At 46.9% G+C, this 26,809-nt stretch overlaps 1 protein-coding gene across 3 annotated transcripts in view; it reads left to right on the top strand.

The window, feature by feature from the left end:
• SF3A2 (splicing factor 3a subunit 2) overlaps positions 1-26,809 on the top strand; it is a 432,784-nt gene that overhangs the window by 9,487 nt on the left and 396,488 nt on the right. The window contains exon 1 of one of the 3 annotated variants that reach the window (XM_069649521.1): positions 7,617-7,758. The exons of 1 other annotated variant lie outside the window; for it this stretch is intronic. The gene's annotated coding sequence lies outside the window, so the exon portion shown is untranslated. Of the gene's footprint in view, positions 1-7,616; positions 7,759-8,063; positions 8,226-26,809 lie in introns of those variants that run through there. One more of the 3 variants, XM_069649519.1, reaches the window with a different exon arrangement.

Consider the following 26,809-nt stretch of genomic DNA (forward strand, 5'->3'; position numbering starts at 1 on the left):
CACACTGGTCTCTAAGGACATCTGTTCTTCTGAATGTATGCTGGAGATGAGCTACCCTAATGTTCTTATAGTTGAAGTACTGATGAAGGTTGATTGTAAAATCTTACTGATTAACATATATGATCCCCCAGGGCTTGATTTCACTATGGCTATTAAAATTGACATCTTTGAATGTATATCTGCCAAATATCTTGGTGACGGATAAGTCAATGTTATCATAGGGAGGAAGGGGGGTGACCTTAATACCAACGTAATAGGGGATTCTCAGCATAATTCACTGAATGTGGGAGGTCAGTTGAAATCTGAAAGATAGAAAACCTTATTATTGATATCGAACTATGGCTAAGGAATATCATAAGACTAAGTCACAAATTGAAACAACATGGACTAATGGTCTATATTCTTCCACATTGGATTACCTGTGTCTCGCTGAAAAGTTAATCGCTTTATTGGTTTATTTCCAAATATTAGGAAATTATTTTAGCGATCACGCTATGTTGGTTGGCACTATTGCATTGAACAAGAAGAAGGTGCACCCCTATGATATGATTGGAGAGGTTTGTTTATTTCTCTTGTAAAGGTAACAGAATAGGCTGGTCGGATCGAAACCTTGCTAAGGCCAGTGCCTGGATCAAAGGGTTAGACATCGATCTTGTATTGTATCTTTATATAGCCCTCTTTCCCCACTCGTGTGGCCTCAACACGCTTTTTCCTTGGTTGAGCGCCGTTGGTGACCGTAGTCGATGTGGGTGGAAAGTTGTAGGGGGGGTTAGTTTAAGGGATGCGTGTGTGCTTGTTGCCGTTCTAGGACTTGGATGGCTGACATGGTGCGACTAAGCAGCCCAAGAGAGGTCAGACACATGGGTGGGTGCTGGTGAGGGTTAGAGATAGCTTGCTATTGTTGAGAGAGTCTATGTGAAGCCAGCTATACCAAGTTCCTTACGGGTGGTGGTCGCTGTATGCTGGTGACAGAGGTGTTGAGGTACGTCAGATATTTCAGTCTGGTCGGCTATGTGTGCGCCAGACCGGATGTGCTTAGCCATAGGCGTGTTCTATCATGCATGGATGCTTGGCCATGCCTTCGGCCCATGTCCATGCTAGTGGTGTGAGATATACGTACCTTAGGCTGCGATGTCGCTCCAGGTCTATACCAGGGGGCCTGGCTTTCATAATGTGGTAGGTTTCCGCATGTATTATGCCGTGACGGAGGCTACACCTGGAATTTGAGAGTCCTGTATAGTGGGAGAGAGGTCTGCACCTAACAGTACAGTGTGTCTAAAAAGGCTAAGCACAGCCAGACGTTGGAGTCCTGTCTAGTGGTGGAGAGACCTACACCCAACTGCATGTTAGGATACAGGCAAGGACGGCTAGAGTTGAGTGTCCCGCATGGTGGGTGGGAGGCCCCCTCCCAACGATTCCATTTGAGTACCAGGGCTTGAGAATCCACATTAGGAACTGAGAATCCTGTACAATTGGAGAGAGGCCCACACCCAAACGTGCAGCCTGAAAAAGAGAGTAGGCATAGCCAAATCCGAGCATCCTGCATAGTGGGAGAAGGTCCATGCCCGACAATGCACATACAACCACAACTGAGGGTCCTGCCCAGTGGGAGGAAGGGCTGAACCTGCGGAGGGGACTACCCCTAGGTTCGTATCTGTGCAGGGGGCTGTGCTGATGGGGTTTCAGCCTATTTAATGGTAGGTATCCATAATGTCAGTCATCAATGGTTTGTTGAGCCTGGCTTTCGGAAATAGGTTTGTGGAGGGCCACATCTCATTGTCATATGTCTCATGTGGTCTGGTGGGCAGGGTCGGGGAGAGTAGGGTGCGAGTGTAGCCACAGCAAAGGTTGCTGGCTTAGTTTGGGTGCTCGATGGGTTGGAATGTTGTTGTGGGTGGGTGATGGGGCATTCCTAATCCACCAACGAAAGCTGCTGGCGTACCCGGCGTTCTAGTGGGCAGGGAGTGTTGTTGAGCGTTAGGTGGTGGTGTGTCATGTGAAACCGCTGCGAGAGCTGCCAACCCCTGAGATATGATCAAAAGCGGTGGGTTTTATTAATGGTGTGTTCACAGGTGGAGAGGCTTAGAGTATTGGGAAGAGCCAGGTTTTAAGAACCATTTCAGGTGGTTTTCAATAGTGCAAATGTGTAGGGGGATGGAATTCCAGATGATTGGTGCTTGGACAGAGAAGGCGGAGCCCCCAAGTCTTGTTGAGTTGTGCGGAGGGATCACTAGGCGAAATGTGTTGTGAGATCTGAGGTTCCTGGAAGATCGGTAAGGGACAATTTTGTCTCGCAGGAATTCAGGGCCTGGGTTGTGGATTGCGTGATGGGTGATGCCCATGGCTTTGAAGGTGGTGTGTTGAGCAATAGGGAGCCAGTGGAGGACTCTCAGGGTAGGGCTGTTGTGCTCCCTGGCAGGCAGGTTAATTCGAAGGCGTGCTGCCGCATTTTGGATTCTTTGGAGTTTCCGTAGTTGGGATGCGGGGGCTCCTAGCTAGAGGCAGTTTGCGTAGTCAAGGCGGGAGAGGTTGATGGCTGAGAAATGGTGGGGATAGGTAAGGTAGGAGAAAATCCTCCTGAGGATACATAAATGACAAACAGGTTTTGGATATGCTGGTGGTGTGTTGGGTGAGGGATAGATCTGAGTGTAGTTGGCTTTTTGACAATTTTGAAGGGTACTGGTGCTTGTCTTAGTGAGTCGGGCCATGCTATTGGTTGGGGAATGAGAGACGTTTCCCCACCAAGTAGGATTTCAGTTTTCCCTTGGTTGAGGATGAGGTGGTTGGTCGTCATCCATATCTGAGAGGCATGATGATAGGTCTGGGCGGCCGGGTCCTTCGGGATTTGCGATTTTGAGGATGATCTGGGTATAATCTGCATAGTTGTAGCAGGTAAGGTTGTGTGAGCGGATGATTCCGGGGATGGGTTGTATGTAGAAATTGAAAATTAGCAGTGACGTGGATGCTCCTTGGGGAATCCCTTTGCAAATTGGATGTGAATTGGTCAAGGTGCATGATTTGGGACCGGTTAGAGATGGAGGAGATCCTCGAGAGGACTGTGCTTGATTCCTAGTGTTTGTAATCTGTCTAAGAGAATCGTGTGATCAGTGGTATCGAAAGCTGCAGAGAGGTCTAGAAGGATGAGAACCGTGCAACTGTCTGCTTCAGCTGTTCTTTTTAGGTCATCCCAGATGGAGACTAGAGAGGCTTCTGTTCCCCTTAGTGGCCGGAAACCTGATTGTGCAAGCGTCGTGTTTTTTTTTTTTTTTTAAAGGATGGGTTTGGTGTAGGATGTTTTGTACCACTTTTGAGGTGAGTGAATTGTTAAGCATTGCACGGGCGTTGTTACCTGCACAGGTGGCGGTTAGTATTTTCTTGAGCAATGTGGGTGGGCATGGGTCTTCTGGAGAGCCTGACGGGCAGCTGGCCGCTACCAGTGACAGGAATTCTTGGTGTGTTATGGGACAGAAGGTGTTGAAAGAAGAATGCAATCTGGTTGTGGTTTGTACGGTGTGCTGCAGGCGGGTGGGCGGTGGTGGTAGGGTTTTTAGTTTGGCGATGATGGCACTGTGTCGTTTGTTGGCGGCATTGTAGAAGTGAAGCGAGAGGGTGTCGCATAGGGCTTGGGAGCGGTCAGGCGAGAACATGAGGGTGATTTGAATACTGCTTTGATTTTTCTTCCTTACATGGGTTGCGGTCATTTAGGATTCAGTTCCCATAGAATTATTTCTTGCTTTTGCTGATTTCCGATCTGTAGGCTCTGGTTGTCCTTGCTTTTGTTTTGGGCTGAGGGGTCGGCTTTCCAGGCCCATTCCAGATGGTGCTTGAGAGTTTTTAGGTGTTTGAGATTGACAGAGAACCACGTCGGCGATGGTCGACATCACTGCGAGGAGTGTTTTGACGGGGTACTCAAGCTTACTGCGGAAGAGATTGATCTGTAATATGGGCTGATATTCTTGCAATAATCTTCTGAATAATCTTCGGCAAGATAATTGATAACGGTACTATCCCAGTCGACGTCTAACATCATACTGGTGTTTAAGAATTCTCTGCGTAATCTCCCCGCGAATGATCGCCTCCTGGCACTAACGGACGTGCAGAGTAAAATCTTCTGTACATTGATCTTAAAAGAGATAAATACCTGGATTGTTGGCGAGAATATTTTTGATAGGGCCCAAACTGGGTTTCGTAAAGGCTGCTCCACTAATGATAACATCTTTATAGTTAACACGCTTATGGAGCAAGCTAATGGTGGGAATGAGCTCCCCTTATACATGCTCTTCGTGGACTTCTCATCCGTGTTCGATCTGGTGGGCCGAACAAAGCTATGGGCTAAACTCTAACTGTTGGCCATGCCAGAACATCTCCTCTACACATGCAAGGTGATGTGCAAGGACATTACGGCCAGGTCTGGTTGAATAATCATGGTCTGCTGTCAGAATCTCTGTCAGAAAGGGTGTCGGGCAGGAGTGTGCCTTGGCACCCATACGGTTTAACCTGTTTATGGCCGATTTTGGGGGCATTTTTAAAGAGAAATGTAAGGCCTTCCTAAAAATCGTCAATCTCGAAATTGGGTGGGTTGGCTATGCCGATCTCATTAATAACCCCTACATCGGCATATGCCACAGTGCCAAGACTGTCTACAAGTTTGCTGATATAAATGGATTGAACATTTAATTTGGTTAAAACCCAATTTATGGCAGTAGGCTGTAAATGTTGCAAAAGGTCCATAATTTCGTGTCATTTGGGTGACTTAAAAAAGGTTACCTGGTGTATCTGGGCCATTGCATCTTCTCTGGTGGAACAAAAAGTGAATGAGAGGCTCCAGCATAAGAGTAAAAATACTGTCTACCATGTCGGCAGTGATGTCTTTCTCGAAGTGCACTGCTGGTTATAGTCTTTTGGGTATCCTCAACATATATAAGCAGAAACTTGCTGCTGCATTCTTGTATGCGCTTGAGACATCCTATTCTGACTGGTCTGTGTGGGCTGATGTTATTGAAGGCCTTATTTGGAGAAGATTATTGGGGCTTACCAATTATACACCGATACAGGCAGTTCGCTTGGAGATGGGATTGATCTCCCTGTTTGCCCTTATTGAATATAATGGAGCCAAGCTGTACTTTAAGATCATAATTGCTGGCCCCAAATCTCTATTGTTTATCCTTCAAGTTTCCTTAGAGGGTGGGAAAGCTGCTGTACTGAATACATTCCAGGAAATGAATGTACCATTTTTTGAGAAAATAGGATGGACACCTTGCTGGGAGTATGGTGAAGGAGAAATGTCTCTACAGATGAGACTGGGTAATGAGCCACGGCAAGGTGGCTAGCATGAGATCTGTCTCTTCCTTCTCCAGGATGTTAGTTTAAACAGCCTCAAATGTACCTAATGCTCCTGCCTTCACCTAGTACACGTAGAATATTTCTAAACATCACCGTCTGGACATTCCTGAAATTAAAGGTGCATGGATGGGCATTCCGACTGAAATGAGGACGTGCAGACTTTGCCTTCACAGTCACATTATTGAATCGGCTAGCCACGTCCTGACAATCTGTCCAAATTTGAGATCTGTGTATGAATTTTATTTCTCCAAGTTTGAGGTTGATTTTAGAATATATTACCAGTGAAACTTTCTGGCTGAGATGTCTGTCTTGTCACAACAAAAACCACCTGGTAGACCAATTGTATCAGCCTGTGATTCCGTTTTGGAACATTTGTCCTTATACACTGACTTGTTCTTGAAACGATTTGTTAATCAGATGGCATCTTTCCTGAAGGATAGCACTGACACCATTCTCATGTTGAACAATATCACCATGCAAGCAGACTACATTTTGGTAACAATGGACGTTGAGGCTCTATACCTCCATACCCCAACGTGAAGGACTAGAAGCCATAAAGATAATCCTCGACCAAAGGAGTGACGCCACATCCACTCCCACCAATTTCATACTGGAATGCATCAGACCACCAATGTCCGATAACTTCTTCCTGTTCTGCAACCAACTGTACAAACCGTTCAAAGGAGTCAGTATGAAACAGATCAAAGGAGTCAGTATGGGGGCAACCTTCGCTCTCGACATTGCCAACATGTACATGGCAAAATATGAGTGACTACATCACGGCTCTACAAAATCCCTTCAGGAATAACAACATTGTCTGGAAAAGATATATAGATGATGTTTTTCTCATCTGGCAGATGAGAAACTAGCCTCTTTCCAACAATGGCTCAACCAATGCAACCAACATATACGGTTTACGAAGCAGTGGGATTTCCATTGCATTGACTTCTTGGATTTACACATCTCGATCTGGTGACTCTCTGAAAACAGAATTATACTGCAAACCTACAGACCCTGAAGGACTCTAGTATAATTTACCTTACGGTCAATTCTTACGGGTGAGGAGAAATTGCACCGATACTACAACTTGCAACAAACATGCCCTCAACCTCAAACGCCTGCTCGAAAGAGCATATCCCAAAAAGGCAGTGCGAAATGCCCATAAACGAGCAGCCAACACCGACAGGACCCTCTGCCTCGCAAAAAAAAAAAACTAGAAGGACCTAGACAGATTGGTTTGCGTGACGACCTACAGTCCAGTTAGTAATCTCATGCGGAACACAATCAGAAAACATTGGCATCTTATAAAGAACGCAGGAACTTTGGATAAAACACAACTTTTTGCCTTTAAGAAGAACCAGAACTCGCAGGACTCTCTCGTCCACACTTTTATCGAACGAGCGGCACCCCAATCCACACCATGGGACCTGCCTCCAGTAAAAGGCCGCTACCAATGTTGACAGTGCTTGGCGTGTCAATTCACAGAGACAAAGAAGATACTCCAACACAACATCTCATGGACACTAAATGACCACACCAATTGCAACACCAAATGGGTCATCTATGTCATCGAATGTCCCTGTGGTCTACTTTACGTTGGCAAAACCATGCGGGCCATAAAAACAAGAATATCTAAGCACAGATCGTGCTTTAAGAATAAGTACCCGACCCTGGTCGATCATTACAACCAGAAAAACCACACCAACGAGGACCTTAAATGGTTCGTGCTACAGAAGCTGTCTCCCACTGTAAGAGAGGGCGACATGGACAAGACCCTCACTAAATTGGAACAGGGTCCACTGTTTGAACACCGTCAAAAAAGGCCTTAACATCACTGTGGAATGGAAAAGAAAATAAAGCACCGTAGATCTTTCCCAAATCAGGATCCCCAAAGAGAGCATCCATTGTCGGGCAAATCCTTGCTAGGTCGTCTGATACCTTTGTCAGCTCGTGTCCTCTGTCCAAACACTGTGCCCAAATGGTTACGGCATCGTCCACGTGACTGACGAATACCTGCTCGGATCGGAGGTTCGGGAATTCCTCCATTCCTCTACCCAAACCACCAGACACAGGTCGAGGAATCCGGCAGCCAACAACAGTTATTCTCCACAGCACACGTGCACAAGATAACGATGCGAGTTCCGGGCACGCACAGATAAACAAGGCAGGTGATTGGTAGAAATCTGCACGTGCACTCCCCGGCCTCTGGCGTCTAAGAGATGTGTCACTTGCGTCCGGCGTTTACGACGTGCTTCCATCCAAACACGTACTTACTAGTCCGCCGTAAATTTTGGACTACCCTCCGCCTAGTTCCGGTTTAAGAGGTCCGTAAGGCAATACAGAGGTACTCAGTATCAGAGGAAAGCACAGAGGGCAGAAATACTCAAAACACGTTGGTTTGCACATCCTTTATAGGTTGGCAAGAATCGCCGATTTCTTTATTATGTGTTTGCTTTTTCCGTAAGGACGTGGTATAATGAACTTTGTATGCAGTTCGCATAGTTTTGATAAAGATCTATGATTTACTGTAGTATTTCTGTTTTGTGACGAGTAGTACACTTACCAGGCATTAGCTTAATATTTTTTATTTAAAACACTTTTATTGAACACTAAAATGTAAGACATATTTACATACTGCTGTGGTAAAATGTTATTTTAGTCTTCTGTACCTTTTCCGAGTTTGACGTTAATTTGTTCAACAGCTTTACCCATGAACAGGCACTTTGTTCATGCCTCTACATTGTTGAATAAAGCTGTTATTGATTCTGTGCCGGGTGAAGCATGCGCAGTGCGCACGAGAGGTCAGGAGAGTTAGTAGCAGGCAAGCATTATTGGGGAAGCTCTTGTGTCGGCCTAAGAAGAGGCAGGTTTCTCGAGGAGCGGTGAGTTAAGTCTTCGGATGTGAGCAGCTGAGGCGGGGCAGTCTTTGACCGTGTCTGGCTGGGTAATGGAGAGGAGGTGGGGGACGTGCGACTGCAATTGGAAAGTGGAAAAATTGTGTTTTCTCTAAAAAGATGAGCCCCGATTCCATGGAGTCCGCGGCGGACAGCATGACCAGCCTAATAGTTGGCTGCCCTCCGCCCCAAAAATATTGAAGAAGCCCCGGAGAAAGACATCATTGGGGGGGTGCTGATTCGGATCTTGAGACTTCTACTGTGTAACTTTGAAGAGCAAGGTGTCTGGCAGCAATGTGTTTTCCACATGGGTGTTACCGATTGAGATGTGTGGGGAGACTACACGAATCAGTGGAAGGTGAGATGGGTCAGGTTCGAGCATTGAAGTACAATTATAGGATATTTACCGGCAATCTTCATTACTTAGTCCTACCCTTCCTCGTCCCAGTACTTACCACTGAGCGCGTCCTGCCCTCCCTAGGAACTATTTCCAAAGCTTTCTTATCCTCTGGCTTCGGTCCTGCCAGTCACAGGAGATACATCCTCCCACTTAGCCACGACTCTGCAGTAGGTCCTAAAACACAGACGTGGGCACAATCACCCCACCCCCCCCCCGGCAGGAAAGGCGGGTTGTCGGTCGTGGATCTAGGCGTAATTCTCCACCAACCTAGCACCCAGTTTATTGTGCAACATCAGGAAAGAGTCAGAACAGAGGAAGGAGCCCCGCCCCCAATTCAGTGAGATACTTCACCAAGAACCCCAACAACAAAGGAAGTTGAGTAGGGGCCATCAACGTTGAGGTGGTCGTGCCTAATAAAGGGGTTGGGTGTAGCGGTGGCAGCCCAGCAGAGGGACCCCTTGATCTTTAGCCACAGAGGCGGCCATCGCTCTCGTGGACTGACCCTGGATCTGGCGTTTAGGACAGGTCAGAGGGCTTATATGCCTGCAGAAACAGGGACTTGATCCACCGGCTTATAGGGGGAGTCGAAGCCACCTGTTAGGACTGTCCCCCAGTGAGACTCCAGGTCCGGGGCATATCCAGGGCATCTCAGACATCAAGGTTTTACAAACATGGAACTGTAAGTGAATACTTGTGGTTAACACTGAGAAGTGCGAACACCACGATCAACTCACCGTCTGAGCAACAGACCCAACTCCTGGCCCAATGCTTTAGACCCCTTCAATTCGCTGCTGCTGTGCAAGCCCATGTCCATGCCTTCACAACAGTGAATATTACTGACAGCAGGTGAATTGGGTCTCGGAGAGTTCCCTTTCCTTTAGGTTTATGTCAGTTTGTTGGTATTTATGCATCCTAATTACCCTTTCCTATTACATTGTGGCATTCAAACCCAAAGAAATCCTGCCATCACCCTAAAAGGCCTTGTAAATTCTTAAAAATCCCACTAGATTTGCAGGGCAAGTTCCTTAGTTTAGATACTCGACCTAAGAGAAATGCACTTGCCCCAAGGTTACTGTTGACAAAATATTTACCAGTGCTTTTTGTAAAATGGTGAATGTCACTATATGCACACTTCATATTTGGTGCAATTCTGTCAAGCATGCACAGTGAAACTTATATTTGCCATTTACTGCAAACAGTGTGTTTACAGTAAATGAAAAATGTTTTTCCGGTGTGTTTACTGACTTGCTTGACTCGTGCTGAGTCTTTTTACTGTGGCACCTGGAGGAGGAGGTATGCTCCCATTGAAAACCCAGCCCTTCTGCGGAACGCAGCAGTGTGTTTGGTGTTCGTTTCGGGCTGAGGGTGAGGACGGATAGAGTCCTTGCTGGTAAGAGCTACGTTTCAATTCAAGAAAAAGTTTGATGTTATTACCGCCTGCAGGATAACTCTTGCAATATACGGTGTGAGCCAATTTACCGTGCAAAGTATCGCATAGGTCCTTCGCTGAGGACCAAGATACTGTGTCCTGCCGGTGCTGCAAAGCTGAATTTGCTCGCCCACGTCTGTCACTCTGAGAGTATACTGAGAGCCATTGTGGAGGGCTCTGATTATTTCTTCTTTTGGGCACCTGTGAGATTTATGCCCTGCACGCTGGGGTTGATACTTTCAGAATTGTGTACTGAATATGCGCACACTAATTGCATACTGTTTTTGAGCCCATATGGTGATTCCCGACCCCAATTGGTGATGGCTGATCCTTGTATCTTGGAGCCAGCTGGGCATTGCCCAGTCCATTGTAACCCCTCTGTGCGTACCCCTGTTCAGTGACTGCGGATTACATCTTTTTTTTTTTTAAACATGTGTTTATTGGTTTTACATAACAAAGATAACTTCAACACAATAAACAACCCCCCCCCAACCCCCGGGGCATTTATGACCAGTTTTCCGGGGACTTATTCAAGCATTGAAGATGTCCGATACTTTAATGATATGGGGGCGCCACTGTTCCATAAAACCCGACTGTAGGTATTCCAGAACCCCTTCCCATTCCATTGCAAACTTGTCCGTCGTGCCTTGAAGTGTGTGGGTGATCTTTTCCACAGTTATTTGGGCCCACACTTTTTGTAGCCATGTGTGAAGTATCGGGGTATCTTTGTTTTTCCAATTCTGAGCGATGGTTGACCATGCTGCTATGAGAAGCCCCATGAATCCTCTCCACTGTGTCTTTTTGATTTTTCTTGCTGTTTGGTCTCTCAATCCGCACAGCCAAACTCCTTCTCCCAACAACCTCACTTCTGGAAACATTTTTCCCATCTCTCCCTTAATTTCTTCCCAGAATGGTTTTATCCCTTTACACTCCCACCATATATGCCTCCACGTACCTACTTCTTCACAGCCTCTCCAGCATTTATTTGATGTTTTGCGAAACATGCTATGGAGTCTTTCTGGAGTATAGTGCCATTGGGTCACTATTTTGGTCCACATTTCTCTGGTCTGTGCGGAGCGTGTCATTTTGGGGATTAATTTCCATAGGTCTTCCCCTTGGGCTTTCGTTGGTTCTTCCCCCCCCAATGTTTTGCCCCACCTGATCATGTAAGACCATTTTATTTTCTCGTCTTGTGTGTTTATGAATGAGTACAACGTCGACACCCATTTTTTTTTTGCCCCCGAGTTGGAGATGACATAGCTTTCAAATGGGGTAAGGCTCCTTGTTGCCGCTCTAGTAATGTCCGGTGTTTTCAGCCAGTGTTTAAGTTGCTCATATTTGTATTTATCTTGTCTGGAATGTGAAGCTGATGGGAGGCATGAGTCAAGTGACCTAATTTGATGGTCTATAAACATCTCCCCAACTTTCGTTATTCCCGCCTCTTCCCAATGTTCATATGCCCCTTGTTCCATCCCTGGTGGGAATTGGGGATTTCGGCAGATGGGTGTGAAGGGGCCAAGTGCCGTGGTCATTATGCCTTCCCGTATTTGGGAGTCCCATGCTTCCAATGTGGTTTTCATAATTTCGCTTATCCCCAAATTAGGGTGTCTATGTTGTTTCTGCTTCCAAAGTAATTCCACCAGAGGTGTCCTTGCCACTGCCCTGTCTTGTTTTGCCCATATCGGTTGAGGGTTTTCCCCCATCCATTCCCTCAGGACCTTTTAATTGCGCAGCTTGGTAATACTTCTTAAAGTGGGGGAGCGCCATCCCCCCTTCCCCGATTGGTGCTGTGAGGGTCTACTTCCTCCTCCCTGATTGGATTCACTAGGGCTTGTCTATCCTCTTCTGAGATTCGCGGGATGGGGAGGGCTTTCAGATATGTGTCCTGTGCCTCTGCATCTGGGAAATCTGAGGAGTATAGTTTTTGATAGTATTCTCTAAATGCCTCTCCTATATCCTGCGTTCTAGTCCGTCATTCTCCTTTGGAGTTTCGTATGGCCTTAATCGTTATTTCTTTCTGCTTTGTGAGAAGTTGTCTCGGCAGGAGTCTGTCTGCTTTATTAGCTTTTATATAATATCTCTGTCTCAAGTAAATTAGGTCATTTCTGCTCCTTTTGAGCGCAGTTGCTCCAATTGGCCCTGTATGTGTTTCAGTGCTTTCTTGTTGGCCCTAGTGGGGTGGGTCAGGATTTCCTCATGATGCTCCGGTATGGCCTTTTCCAGCTCCTTTTCCCACATATATCTTTGTTTTTCCTTCGTAATTTTCAGGGCTATGGTCTTCCCTCTCAGTACAGCTTTACAACGCATCCCAGGTTGTGTCCATGGAGACCTTCCCAGTGTCGTTGCAAAGTACTCTACAATAATTTCCTTTATGGCTTCCCCTGTTATCGGATCTTGGATAATGTCCAGGGGTAATCTCCACCTCCACAGGCCATTCGATTTCCCCGGTAAGTTTAAGTCAAGCCACAGCAGAGCATGGTCCGAGAGTGCTATCGCTCCCAGTTCCATCTCTTGTATCTTACCCAATAGGCCCACGAAGCCCAGAAATAGTCGATCCTAGACATGGAATTGTGAACATGCGAGAAGTATGTGTACCCCTTTCGTTCCTCCTTCAGTTCCCTCCACACATCGTTTAGGGCCATGTGGTCCATTTGTTGTTTGAGGCGTTGTGATGGTGCTCCCTGACCCTGGGCGGTGCCTGCGCTCCTGTCTAATGATGGGTTCCATGCCATGTTGAGGTTGCCTCCCATGATTACCTCCCCCCTCGCAAAGCTTTCTAGTTTCCCCAGTACATCTCTAAGGAAGCCATCTTGCCCCTGATTTGGAGCATAAATCAATGGTAGGGTAATGCGAAAACCATTTATGTCTACATTATTAGCCAGTACAAATCTCCCTTCTTTATCTGCAAGAGTATCCACCAGATCGGCCTCTCTCCCCTCCCTTATCGCTATTAGCACCCCCAGATTTTATACCCCCTAATGCGACTTTTCTGCTTATCCCTCTTCCTGATATGGGTTTCTTGGAGCAGTAAAATGTCTGCCTTCACCCTTTTCGTTGGATGGTTTATGCCCCTCACATTATAGCTTAGAATACGTATCTTCCCCATTTTCTACGTGTTAATGCGAGTTTTTCGAGTCCCCATGTTTGCCCTGTGTAGATTATTCAAGCCCCCTTCTCCCCCCAACAACAAAAAACATTAAACCGAACATTTTGGCCCCGAGTTGGGCGAGGGTTCCTAATGATACTAGGGCGTTGCACCCATCGCTCCCTGCCCATCTTACCCTCGGGGGTCAAGTTTGTAGGGAATTCTAAACCACACATTTCCGTCCTCTCCTGTCCGATTCCAAGCCCGTGGGTCCTTCCCGGACCGCCATCCCTTGACAATAAGTGGCTGTTCTCATCTCCCCTCTCACCCTCTTTGTGAGCCAAGAGTTAGTATTTCCCCTTGTGCTAGGTATCAGTGGTCATTTTCAACTCATTTCCGTCCATTATTTCCTGTGATTCTCTCTTCCTGGGTTTGTTCTTCTCTGTTTGACCGTTTCCCAGCCTCTCGGCTTTCTCGATGTCTCTCCCCTAGATTTGGCTTCCTCCAAATCCGCCTCCTCTTCCTGCAGGCCCATCATGTTAAGGCCTTCTTCCCATGTGGTAGCTCTTCTTTGCTTCCCTTCCCAGGTGAATACCAGCCCAAAAGGAAAGGTCCACTTGTAACAGATTTGTTTTGCTACCAGCGCCTTGACTAGGGGGGGCCATAGCTCTCCTTTTTTGTAGTGTCACCAAGGCGAGGTCCTGAGACAGTTGTATATCTTGCCCATTCATTCTGATGTGCTCCATTTCTCTTGCCCTCCTCAATCTGTTCTTTCTGTGGGTATGACGACAGTGCCGCCAGGACGTCCCTTGGTCTTTCTCCCAGTGCTCCTGACCTTTTCGGCCCTACCCTGTGGACTCTATTCCAATTTCCTCCGTCTCCTGAGCACCCAGGACATCCCTGAAGACCTCCATCACTGCGCGTTTCAGGTCTTTATCTACGACGGTCTCCGCCATATTTTTGATTCGAATGTTGGACCGTCTACAACGATTCTCTAGATCCTTGCATTGGATTTCCAGGTTGTGGGTAAGTCTTACTAGGTGATCCTGAGTTTCACTGAGTTGTGTCGCTTCTTCCTCAACCTGTTGGATTGATCTCTCCATTATGTCCGTTCTCTCCTCTAATTTGGCCATGTCTATTTTCATGTCCTGAACCGCTTGCTTCATGCTGTCCTTCATCGTGCTGAAGTGTTCCTGCACCGTGGACATGAATTTTTCTTGCAGGTCCTGGAACCACGTCTGCATGTCTTCTCTCGTGGGTGGCTGTTGGTGGTGGGCAGGCGGGTCCCCCACCCTTTTGAGAGTCCTCATGTGATTGATTTCTGTTTTGTGTCATCCCTTCAGTCGACCGCATTTGTAAAATGTTTGCGTCTTGTTTAGAAGGTTGTGGCGTTTGTTGCGTGGTGTTGCCTTTCCCCTTGGCTCTTGACATATTATAATGCTTTTCTGGGGCGGTCCTGGGTTTATCGGTTCCTCCCTCGGTCCTGGGGTTTGGCCTTCCTCTGTTTTGCTCCTTCTGGGCTGTGTTCTCTTTCCCATCCCCAAATGAGTCGGGGATAGTAGTGTATGATCTTGTGGGAGCCGCCTTGTCTCACTGTGCGCTTTGCGCCTATGGTGCTTGGGGTGCTCCTGGTCGTTTCTTTCAGTGGGATGTGTCCGCGTTGTCTGGGGGGGTTGGGGGGGAGGGAGCCCCCTCTCCGTCTCCTTCACTCGTGTATCCAATTCACCCCTCTCCCAGTGGTGGATCTGCCTCCCTTGATGGGCTTTATGCTGGTATCTGGCCTGCTTTGGTGAGTGTTGTATTATTTCTTTGGGTTCAACCCACTTGCAGTGTTTATATTCTATATTTGGAAGTCCTTATATGGGTCTTCCCCCCGCCCCCCCCCCCCCAGGTGTCCCTGTGACTTTAGGGTGTGCTGGGTCTCGCCTGGGGGTTTGCTTCATCCCCCTCCGCTCTCCTTCCTCCTCCTTCTCTAGTGCGAGACCGGCACAGAGTCCCTCCCGTCCGGACTCACCTCTTTTATGTAGGGCCTGCGGAGCCGTGGAAGTTGCAGGGCGGCCCCCGTTGGATCCGAACGGTCCGCCCGCGTACCGGCGTCCTGAGAGTCTCTCGCCGGTGCCCACAGCCTTCCTCCTGTGGGGGCCCTCGGATGTCGCCATCACCTTCTCTTACGATCCCGCGCTTCCCGTCCGCCAGCGCCGTTCACCAGCAGCAGGAGGATGGGGGCGTGTTCCTACTCCGGTCCCCTCGCTGCCACTGGCTTTGGAGGGCTCCGGTCCTTCGTGGCGGGGGGGGGGTCCCCAGGTCCTTCCACTCTGTCTGGGTTCCTCCTCGGCCTCTCTACTCCTCCAGCGCCCGCCTCTGAGTACCGCTGTGGGGGAGGTCGCGATGTCTCTCCCGCTCCCGATTAGGAGAAGACCGTCGAACACCGAAGCCACCCGAGGGCGGGGGTCTCCGTTGCTTCGTGGGTGACCCCCCCCCCCCCCCACTTCAGGCCACTTATGCTGCGAATCCGTGCTGATTTGTGTGGCGGTCCGGGCGGAGCGCAGCTCAGATGCGACTCCTCACCACGGCGGCCATCTTGGAATCCCTGCGTATTACATCTTTGAGCCTCCAGGGTGCATTACAGTAAGGGGAACCCTAAATTATAATCTATAATTGGGCATTGAATCACGTACAATGAAACTTCGAAGTAAACTTAAGGGAAACAAAAAGAATGGAATTGGCAAGGGTGATGTTGCCACTGAAGCAATAGGCACCCAGGCTAATCCGGTTAAGGATAAAAAGATTACAGCCTTTTGGTCGGGAACAACAAGCAGTGGCCGAAATCCATGCAGAGCCACTGGATCTTGCAGTGCCTTTTGGTGATGTCGCCTATACCTCAGTTGAGTTTGATAATAACTCTCTCTTGAATCTGTGCTACAGTCTGGAAGGTAACATTTCTAATTTGGAGCGTTTTAAGATCTACTGTGGCACCACCTAATAATAAAACTGCATCTGTTGTTCAGTCATGTGTTCCTACTGATCTTCAAATGGAAATGTGCCTGCTGTGGACAGACTCTCATGTTTACCCCGTTTGACAGGGCTAGCTGATGGATCTGTGGGAAATGGTGCCGAAAGGCAAGATCTCCCAAGTAATAACCATGACTGCTAATTGCAGTATTAGCAATAGATTTAAGGAACTTGATGCACATAACACGGCAGACTGCTTTGCATTGGACATTATGCTGAAACTGTCTCATCATATTGTCTGTCTAGTCGAAAAGATAGCAGAAATGTTGAATTGCATGGTGAAGTGAACATAGGGGTTGGATCTGTGGTTCCGGTAGAATCTAATACTGCTATGTTACCAAAAACGAACTTTTCAGCCCCTGTCCCTATTAACCTTGAATCTACATTGGTTGAGATTCAGGCAGGGAGTGATTTTGGGAGCGTGGAGGGTGGCATATGTCAAAAAGGGAGAGACGAAGGAAACTCAAACTAGCTGTTGAATCTAAGGCAAATAAACCATCGGAGGAGGCGGCTGGGGGGGGGACAAATGATCTACCAAATAAGCAATCTCTCAAAACGAGGTAGAAAGGGGGCCGCTAGAAGAGCCAAATGGATGGCCCTAAAACCGGTCAACCTTACAACTTGGCTGATTGGGTCTTTTACAAATAAACAAAAGAATATGGTAAAACTTATTCAGCAGGCCTCTGAATATACTGAGGATGAATCTAGCTCTGGCCCATCTGACCAAATCGACACCACTCTTGACAGCAGTATAGTGTCTATTGAAACCCCTGTTCATAAAGGCAAAGATTACGCTCGGGAGCCGCCATTGGCTATAACAAACAAGCCAAAGATGAGTAACCAGGGAGCTAACAAAAAGGTAAATCTCCCTAAAACAGTTTATCTCTGATCTTTCTAATAAAAGAAAAAAAACATCAATAGAGGTAGGCTTTTGGAGATCCTCAACTCACAATTGTCATTGAGCATTGAGGATCATCAAGAGTGGGGAATTTAAGTTTGTGGAATAGTGCCTGGGCCTACTTACTAAGGTCCACTGTTTCTCTGAAGCAGTGGTTTCTCTTATACGCAATCATACTGAAGAGCTGAGAAGGAGTGGCAATGTGCTTGACAGTGGTTGTGAAATGAGAGGATGTGAAACCGAGAGGAATGAAACTACTTGACAGAGTAGGACAACAAGAGGCCTCAAAGACCCCTGCCACCAACGAGGCCTCAGTGTGGCTCTGTTCTTTTTTTTATTTTCTTTTTTTTTTTTTTTATACCCCCTAATTGTGAATGCTAAATGAGCCCCCTCAACCATAATATCTTGGAATAGATGTGGGCATTGCCATCTTTTTGGGCCTATGGCCTCCTGTAGCCTCTTTGATGGGACGGCAATAACATTTTTACAGGAGACATGGCTCCTCCAAGTTGTTGGTTTTGATGGTTACACTGCCTACTATAACTATGCTAAAAAAAAAGGGGAGAAAAGGGCAGACCATATGGAGGATTAGCCACACTGGTCTCTAATGACATCTGTTCTTCTGAATGTATGCTGGAGATGAGCTACCCTAATGTTCTTATAGTTGAAGTACTGATGAAGGTTGATTGTAAAATCTTACTGATTAACATATATGATCCCCCAGGGCTTGATTTCACTATGGCTATTAAAATTGACATCTTTGAATGTATATCTGCCAAATATCTTGGTGACGGATAAGTCAATGTTATCATAGGGAGGAAGGGGGGTGACCTTAATACCAACGTAATAGGGGATTCTCAGCATAATTCACTGAATGTGGGAGGTCAGTTGAAATCTGAAAGATGGAAAACCTTATTGTTGATATCGAACTATGGCTAAGGAATATGATAAGACTAAGTCACAAATTGAAACAACATGGACTAATGGTCTATATTCTTCCACATTGGATTACCTGTGTCTCGCTGAAAAGTTAATCGCTTTATTGGTTTATTTCGAAATATTAGGAAATTATTTTAGCGATCACGCTATGTTGGTTGGCACTATTGCATTGAACAAGAAGAAGGTGCACCCCTATGATATGATTGGAGAGGTTTGTTTATTTCTCTTGTAAAGGTAACGGAACAGGCTGGTCGGATCGAAACCTTGCTAAGGCCAGTGCCTGGATCAAAGGGTTAGACATCGATCTTGTATTGTATCTTTATATAGCCCTCTTTCCCCACTCGTGGGGCCTCAACACGCTTTTTCCTTGGTTGAGCGCCGTTGGTGACCGTAGTCGATGTGGGTGGAAAGTTGTAGGGGGGGTTAGTTTAAGGGATGCGTGTGTGCTTGTTGCCGTTCTAGGACTTGGATGGCTGACATGGTGCGACTAAGCAGCCCAAGAGAGGTCAGACACATGGGTGGGTGCTGGTGAGGGTTAGAGATAGCTTGCTATTGTTGAGAGAGTCTATGTGAAGCCAGCTATACCAAGTTCCTTACGGGTGGTGGTCGCTGTATGCTGGTGACAGAGGTGTTGAGGTACGTCAGATGTTTCAGTCTGGTCGGCTATGTGTGCGCCAGACCGGATGTGCTTAGCCATAGGCGTGTTCTATCATGCATGGATGCTTGGCCATGCCTTCGGCCCATGTCCATGCTAGTGGTGTGAGATATACGTACCTTAGGCTGCGATGTCGCTCCAGGTCTATACCAGGGGGCCTGGCTTTCATAATGTGGTAGGTTTCCGCATGTATTATGCCGTGACGGAGGCTACACCTGGAATTTGAGAGTCCTGTATAGTGGGAGAGAGAGGTCTGCACCTAACAGTACAGTGTGTCTAAAAAGGCTAAGCACAGCCAGACGTTGGAGTCCTGTCTAGTGGTGGAGAGACCTACACCCAACTGCATGTTAGGATACAGGCAAGGACGGCTAGAGTTGAGTGTCCCGCATGGTGGGTGGGAGGCCCCCTCCCAACGATTCCATTTGAGTACCAGGGCTTGAGAATCCACATTAGGAACTGAGAATCCTGTACAATTGGAGAGAGGCCCACACCCAAACGTGCAGCCTGAAAAAGAGAGTAGGCATAGCCAAATCCGAGCGTCCTGCATAGTGGGAGAAGGTCCATGCCCGACAATGCACATACAACCACAACTGAGGGTCCTGCCCAGTGGGAGGAAGGGCTGAACCTGCGGAGGGGACTACCCCTAGGTTCGTATCTGTGCAGGGGGCTGTGCTGATGGGGTTTCAGCCTATTTAATGGTAGGTATCCATAATGTCAGTCATCAATGGTTTGTTGAGCCTGGCTTTCGGAAATAGGTTTGTGGAGGGCCACATCTCATTGTCATATGTCTCATGTGGTCTGGTGGGCAGGGTCGGGGAGAGTAGGGTGTGAGTGTAGCCACAGCAAAGGTTGCTGGCTTAGTTTGGGTGCTCGATGGGTTGGAATGTTGTTGTGGGTGGGTGATGGGGCATTCCTAATCCACCAACGAAAGCTGCTGGCGTACCCGGCGTTCTAGTGGGCAGGGAGTGTTGTTGAGCGTTGGGTGGTGGTGTGTCATGTGAAACCGCTGCGAGAGCTGCCAACCCCTGAGATATGATCAAAAGCGGTGGGTTTTATTAATGGTGTGTTCACAGGTGGAGAGGCTTAGAGTATTGGGAAGAGCCAGGTTTTAAGAACCATTTCAGGTGGTTTTCAATAGTGCAAATGTGTAGGGGGATGGAATTCCAGATGATTGGTGCTTGGACAGAGAAGGCGGAGCCCCAAGTCTTGTTGAGTTGTGCGGAGGGATCACTAGGCGAAATGTGTTGTGAGATCTGAGGTTCCTGGAAGATCGGTAAGGGACAATTTTGTCTCGCAGGAATTCAGGGCCTGGGTTGTGGATTGCGTGATGGGTGATGCCCATGGCTTTGAAGGTGGTGCGTTGAGCAATAGGGAGCCAGTGGAGGACTCTCAGGGTAGGGCTGTTGTGCTCCCTGGCAGGCAGGTTAATTCGAAGGCGTGCTGCCGCATTTTGGATTCTTTGGAGTTTCCGTAGTTGGGATGCGGGGGCTCCTAGCTAGAGGTAGTTTGCGTAGTCAAGGCGGGAGAGGTTGATGGCTGAGAAATGGTGGGGATAGGTAAGGTAGGGGAAAATCCTCCTGAGGATACATAAGTGACAAACAGGTTTTGGATATGCTGGTGGTGTGTTGGGTGAGGGATAGATCTGAGTGTAGTTGGCTTTTTGACAATTTTGAAGGGTACTGGTGCTTGTCTTAGTGAGTCGGGCCATGCTATTGGTTGGGGAATGAGAGATGTTTCCCCACAAAGTAGGATTTCAGTTTTCCCTGTGTTGAGGATGAGGTGGTTGGTCGTCATCCATATCTGAGAGGCATGATGATAGGTCTGGGCGGCCGGGTCCTTCGGGATTTGCGATTTTGAGGATGATCTGGGTATAATCTGCATAGTTGTAGCAGGTAAGGTTGTGTGAGCGGATGATTCCGGGGATGGGTTGTATGTAGAAATTGAAAATTAGCAATGACGTGGATGCTCCTTGGGGAATCCCTTTGCAAATTGGATGTGAATTGGTCAAGGTGCATGATTTGGGACCGGTTAGAGATGGAGGAGATCCTCGAGAGGACTGTGCTTGATTCCTAGTGTTTGTAATCTGTCTAAGAGAATCGTGTGATCAGTGGTATCGAAAGCTGCAGAGAGGTCTAGAAGGATGAGAACCGTGCAACTGTCTGCTTCAGCTGTTCTTTTTAGGTCATCCCAGATGGAGACTAGAGAGGCTTCTGTTCCCCTTAGTGGCCGGAAACCTGATTGTGCTGGGTCTAGGAGGTTATTGGAGTCAGCAAATTGTCCGAGCTTTTGGTAGGCTGCGCAGTCAATCAGTTTGGCGACGAAACATGTATTGGAGATGGGTCGGTAGTTTTGGGGAAGAAATGCGTCAAGCGTCGTGTTTTTTTTTTTAAAGGATGGGTTTGGTGTAGGATGTTTTTGTACCTCTTTTGAGGTGAGTGAATTGTTAAGCATTGCACGGGCGTTGTTACCTGCACAGGTGGCGGTTAGTATTTTCTTGAGCAATGTGGGTGGGCATGTGTCTTCTGGAGAGCCTGACGGGCAGCTGGCCGCTACCAGTGACAGGAATTCCTGGTGTGTTATGGGACAGAAGGTGTTGAAAGAAGAATGCAATCTGGTTGTGGTTTGTACGGTGTGCTGCAGGCGGGTGGGCGGTGGTGGTAGGGTTTTTAGTTTGGCGATGATGGCACTGTGTCATTTGTTGGCGGCATTGTAGAAGTGAAGCGAGAGGGTGTCGCATAGGGCTTGGGAGCGGTCAGGCGAGAACATGAGGGTGATTTGAATACTGCTTTGATTTTTCTTCCTTACATGGGTTGCGGTCATTTAGGATTCAGTTCCCATAGAATTATTTCTTGCTTTTGCTGATTTCCGATCTGTAGGCTCTGGTTGTCCTTGCTTTTGTTTTGGGCTGAGGGGTCGGCTTTCCAGGCCCATTCCAGATGGTGCTTGAGAGTTTTTAGGTGTTTGAGATTGGCAGAGAACCACGTCGGCGATGGTCGACATCACTGCAAGGAGCGTTTTGACGGGGTACTCAAGCTTACTGCGGAAGAGATTGATCTGTAATATGGGCTGATATTCTTGCAATAATCTTCTGAATAATCTTCGGCAAGATAATTGATAACGGTACTATCCCAGTCGACGTCTAACATCATACTGGTGTTTAAGAATTCTCTGCGTAATCTCCCCGCGAATGATCGCCTCCTGGCACTAACGGACGTGCAGAGTAAAATCTTCTGTACATTGATCTTAAAAGAGATAAATACCTGGATTGTTGGCGAGAATATTTTTGATAGGGCCCAAACTGGGTTTTGTAAAGGCTGCTCCACTAATGATAACATCTTTATAGTTAACACGCTGATGGAGCAAGCCAATGGTGGGAATGAGCTCCCCTTATACATGCTCTTCGTGGACTTCTCATCCGTGTTCGATCTGGTGGGCCGAACAAAGCTATGGGCTAAACTCTAACTGTTGGCCATGCCAGAACATCTCCTCTACACATGCAAGGTGATGTGCAAGGACATTACGGCCAGGTCTGGTTGAATAATCATGGTCTGCTGTCAGAATCTATCTCTGTCAGAAAGGGTGTCGGGCAGGAGTGTGCCTTGGCACCCATACGGTTTAACCTGTTTATGGCCGATTTTGGGGGCATTTTTAAAGAGAAATGTAAGGCCTTCCTAAAAATCGTCAATCTCGAAATTGGGTGGGTTGGCTATGCCGATCTCATTAATAACCCCTACATCGGCATATGCCACAGTGCCAAGACTGTCTGCAAGTTTGCTGATATAAATGGATTGAACATTTAATTTGGTTAAAACCCAATTTATGGCAGTAGGCTGTAAATGTTGCAAAAGGTCCATAATTTCGTGTCATTTGGGTGACTTAAAAAAGGTTACCTGGTGTATCTGGGCCATTGCATCTTCTCTGGTGGAACAAAAAGTGAATGAGAGGCTCCAGCATAAGAGTAAAAATACTGTCTACCATGTCGGCAGTGATGTCTTTCTCTAAGTGCACTGCTGGTTATAGTCTTTTGGGTATCCTCAACATATATAAGCAGAAACTTGCTGCTGCATTCTTGTATGCGCTTGAGACATCCTATTCTGACTGGTCTGTGTGGGCTGATGTTATTGAAGGCCTTATTTGGAGAAGATTATTGGGGCTTACCAATTATACACCGATACAGGCAGTTCGCTTGGAGATGGGATTGATCTCCCTGTTTGCCCTTATTGAATATAATGGAGCCAAGCTGTACTTTAAGATCATAATTGCTGGCCCCAAATCTCTATTGTTTATCCTTCAAGTTTCCTTAGAGGGTGGGAAAGCTGCTGTACTGAATACATTCCAGGAAATGAATGTACCATTTTTTGAGAAAATAGGATGGACACCTTGCTGGGAGTATGGTGAAGGAGAAATGTCTCTACAGATGAGACTGGGTAATGAGCCACGGCAAGGTGGCTAGCATGAGATCTGTCTCTTCCTTCTCCAGGATGTTAGTTTAAACAGCCTCAAATGTACCTAATGCTCCTGCCTTCACCTAGTACACGTAGAATATTTCTAAACATCACCGTCTGGACATTCCTGAAATTAAAGGTGCATGGATGGGCATTCCGACTGAAATGAGGACGTGCAGACTTTGCCTTCACAGTCACATTATTGAATCGGCTAGCCACGTCCTGACAATCTGTCCAAAGTTGAGATCTGTGTATGAATTTTATTTCTCCAAGTTTGAGGTTGATTTTAGAATATATTACCAGTGAAACTTTCTGGCTGAGATGTCTGTCTGGTCACAACAAAAACCACCTGGTAGACCAATTGTATCAGCCTGTGATTCCGTTTTGGAACATTTGTCCTTATACACCGACTTGTTCTTGAAACGATTTGTTAATCAGATGGCATCTTTCCTGAAGGATAGCACGGACACCATTCTCATGTTGAACAATATCACCATGCAAGCAGACTACATTTTGGTAACAATGGACGTTGAGGCTCTCTATACCTCCATACCCCAACGTGAAGGACTAGAAGCCATAAAGATAATCCTCGACCAAAGGAGTGACGCCACATCCACTCCCACCAATTTCATACTGGAATGCATCAGACCACCAATGTCCGATAACTTCTTCCTGTTCTGCAACCAACTGTACAAACCGTTCAAAGGAGTCAGTATGAAACAGATCAAAGGAGTCAGTATGGGGGCAACCTTCGCTCTCGACATTGCCAACATGTACATGGCAAAATATGAGTGACTACATCACGGCTCTACAAAATCCCTTCAGGAATAACAACATTGTCTGGAAAAGATATATAGATGATGTTTTTCTCATCTGGCAGATGAGAAACTAGCCTCTTTCCAACAATGGCTCAACCAATGCAACCAACGTATACGGTTTACGAAGCAGTGGGATTTCCATTGCATTGACTTCTTGGATTTACACATCTCGATCTGGTGACTCTCTGAAAACAGAATTATACTGCAAACCTACAGACCCTGAAGGACTCTAGTATAATTTACCTTACGGTCAATTCTTACGGGTGAGGAGAAATTGCACCGATACTACAACTTGCAACAAACATGCCCTCAACCTCAAACGCCTGCTCGAAAGAGCATATCCCAAAAAGGCAGTGCGAAATGCCCATAAACGAGCAGCCAACACCGACAGGACCCTCTGCCTCGCAAAAAAAAAAAACGAGAAGGACCTAGACAGATTGGTTTGCGTGACGACCTACAGTCCAGTTAGTAATCTCATGCGGAACACAATCAGAAAACATTGGCATCTTATAAAGAACGCAGGAACTTTGGATAAAACACAACTTTTTGCCTTTAAGAAGAACCAGAACTCGCAGGACTCTCTCGTCCACACTTTTATCGAACGAGCGGCACCCCAATCCACACCATGGGACCTGCCTCCAGTAAAAGGCCGCTACCAATGTTGACAGTGCTTGGCGTGTCAATTCACGGAGACAAAGAAGATACTCCAACACAACATCTCATGGACACTAAATGACCACACCAATTGCAACACCAAACGGGTCATCTATGTCATCGAATGTCCCTGTGGTCTACTTTACGTTGGCAAAACCATGCGGGCCATAAAAACAAGAATATCTAAGCACAGATCGTGCTTTAAGAATAAGTACCCGACCCTGGTCGATCATTACAACCAGAAAAACCACACCAACGAGGACCTTAAATGGTTCGTGCTACAGAAGCTGTCTCCCACTGTAAGAGAGGGCGACATGGACAAGACCCTCACTAAATTGGAACAGGGTCCACTGTTTGAACACCGTCAAAAAAGGCCTTAACATCACTGTGGAATGGAAACATTTCTTATAAATCATCCATGCCCTGTTAAGGATCACAGACTACAAGCTTGCACCACCAGTGGTGCTGGCCCCTCCATTGGGTGCAGCAGTTGGGCCCCAACCCAATACTCTGTTCATTCTTTCATCAACTTATCCCATACTGCATTTTCCAAGAGTCCCACACACTGTTTGAATTCATTTAATGTGGTCGAAGGGTGTAGGCATCTTGGTACAAATTGTATCTCTGAACCCTACAATTAACTTTCTGGCCCCCACTCTATACTTAGCAGTAAGAGACCAAACTCTCTTGTCTATATCTTCTGAGTGTCCTGCACACTGTTTGAATTAATTTCAGATGGTAGAGGTGTGTAGGCATATCTGTACAAATTGTATCTTTTAACCATACAATTAACATTCCGGCCCCCACTCTATACCCAGGACTATGAGACCAAACTGTGTAAACTGTGCATTGAATATAGTCAGTTTGGGATTTTAGCAGGAGCAGGCTTCGATGCTTAGGAATAGCCGTTGATAGTTGTACGCACTACTTGGCCATGTCACAAATATTCTTTATGAACTATGCTATGTATGTGTTATGTGTTTTTGCCATAGCCTTGCTCATCTGTGCATCAAATATGGGCTGGTTTGGAACACTAATATCTGCAGATTGCAATACCATTAGTGATGTGCGTTGTACGATTATACAAATTATTTTTGTACAATAAATGGCTTGGACACTTAGCACCTTTTGTGTATACACACATCTTCCCAGCAGCGGTACAGCAACTGAAGCCTTTTCTCAATACCTACACCATTTCACGTGGTCCACCATGTGGCCTATTGTAGTCAGATATTATCCAAGCTGGCCTCTTTTAATTGCCGCTCTTTATTGGACTCACCCTGATCGTAACATTTAACCTGTTCTTTGGCCTGACGGCGCTGTTTACACCACCATGCACCGTTTCCATGACAACCTGTTTTTATTGCATTACAATCGTTATCTCTGTATTGAGGTGCACGTTAATTATATTAGGAATCTCAATCATTCCTCCTTCCGATACCACAACAGGGTTTGGTTTTCATCTCCCGTGGCACATTGACTTTCCAAAATAGGCGAAAAAAATAAATATATCTCTCAGCTCATGTCGCCATAGCAACCTTGCGCCACACTTTGTATCGGTTGGGAGGCTAACCACCGTGTCCCTTGTTGTCTATACATCAGACCTCATCAGCCCACTAGCAGGGCGCAATTTTGCTGGATCACGGCCCACACCTTGCACGGGGTGCTTCTGCAAACACAGGTCACTGATACACTGCAGCACACAGGTGGGTGGTTAACAGCTGAATCGGCACTTTGCCTCTGTGTCGTGTCGTCTCTATCTCCAGCGCGCTCAGGGAGACTCCCCTCCACATCCACTGGTGGTTATTGAGTAATTTCTCTGGCACATGCATGACTCTGCACTTACTATATAGTGCCTCTCGCACCATGAGCCATCACTCCCTCGTTGTTGCTACTTGTGCAACCCAGGACCAATTACTTTGGGGGTTGAGTAAGCCGTGTCTCTATTTCCCCACACTCCATCGTTGAATCCTCATGATCAACTTGACCCACGTCTCCGACTTCGCAGGAGCTCTGGTCTTTTTCTAAGTGCTGGTAAGGGCTATTCCACATGTCCCTGCCACACTGTCACTTATACTATTACCTGTGACACATTCCTGACACCCCTCTCCTTGTTACAGTGATTAATACGCACGTGATCCCTTCCGGACCTCACCGGCATTATCTGATGATTTGGACTTTCAGAACTTTTAGCCACTGTGCTACCCATTATGGTAAGATCTGTAATCCAGAGAGTC

Source organism: Ambystoma mexicanum, chromosome 1p, assembly GCF_040938575.1.
Source record: "Ambystoma mexicanum isolate Mex_15411 chromosome 1p, UKY_AmexF1_1, whole genome shotgun sequence".
NCBI lineage: Eukaryota > Metazoa > Chordata > Amphibia > Caudata > Ambystomatidae > Ambystoma > Ambystoma mexicanum.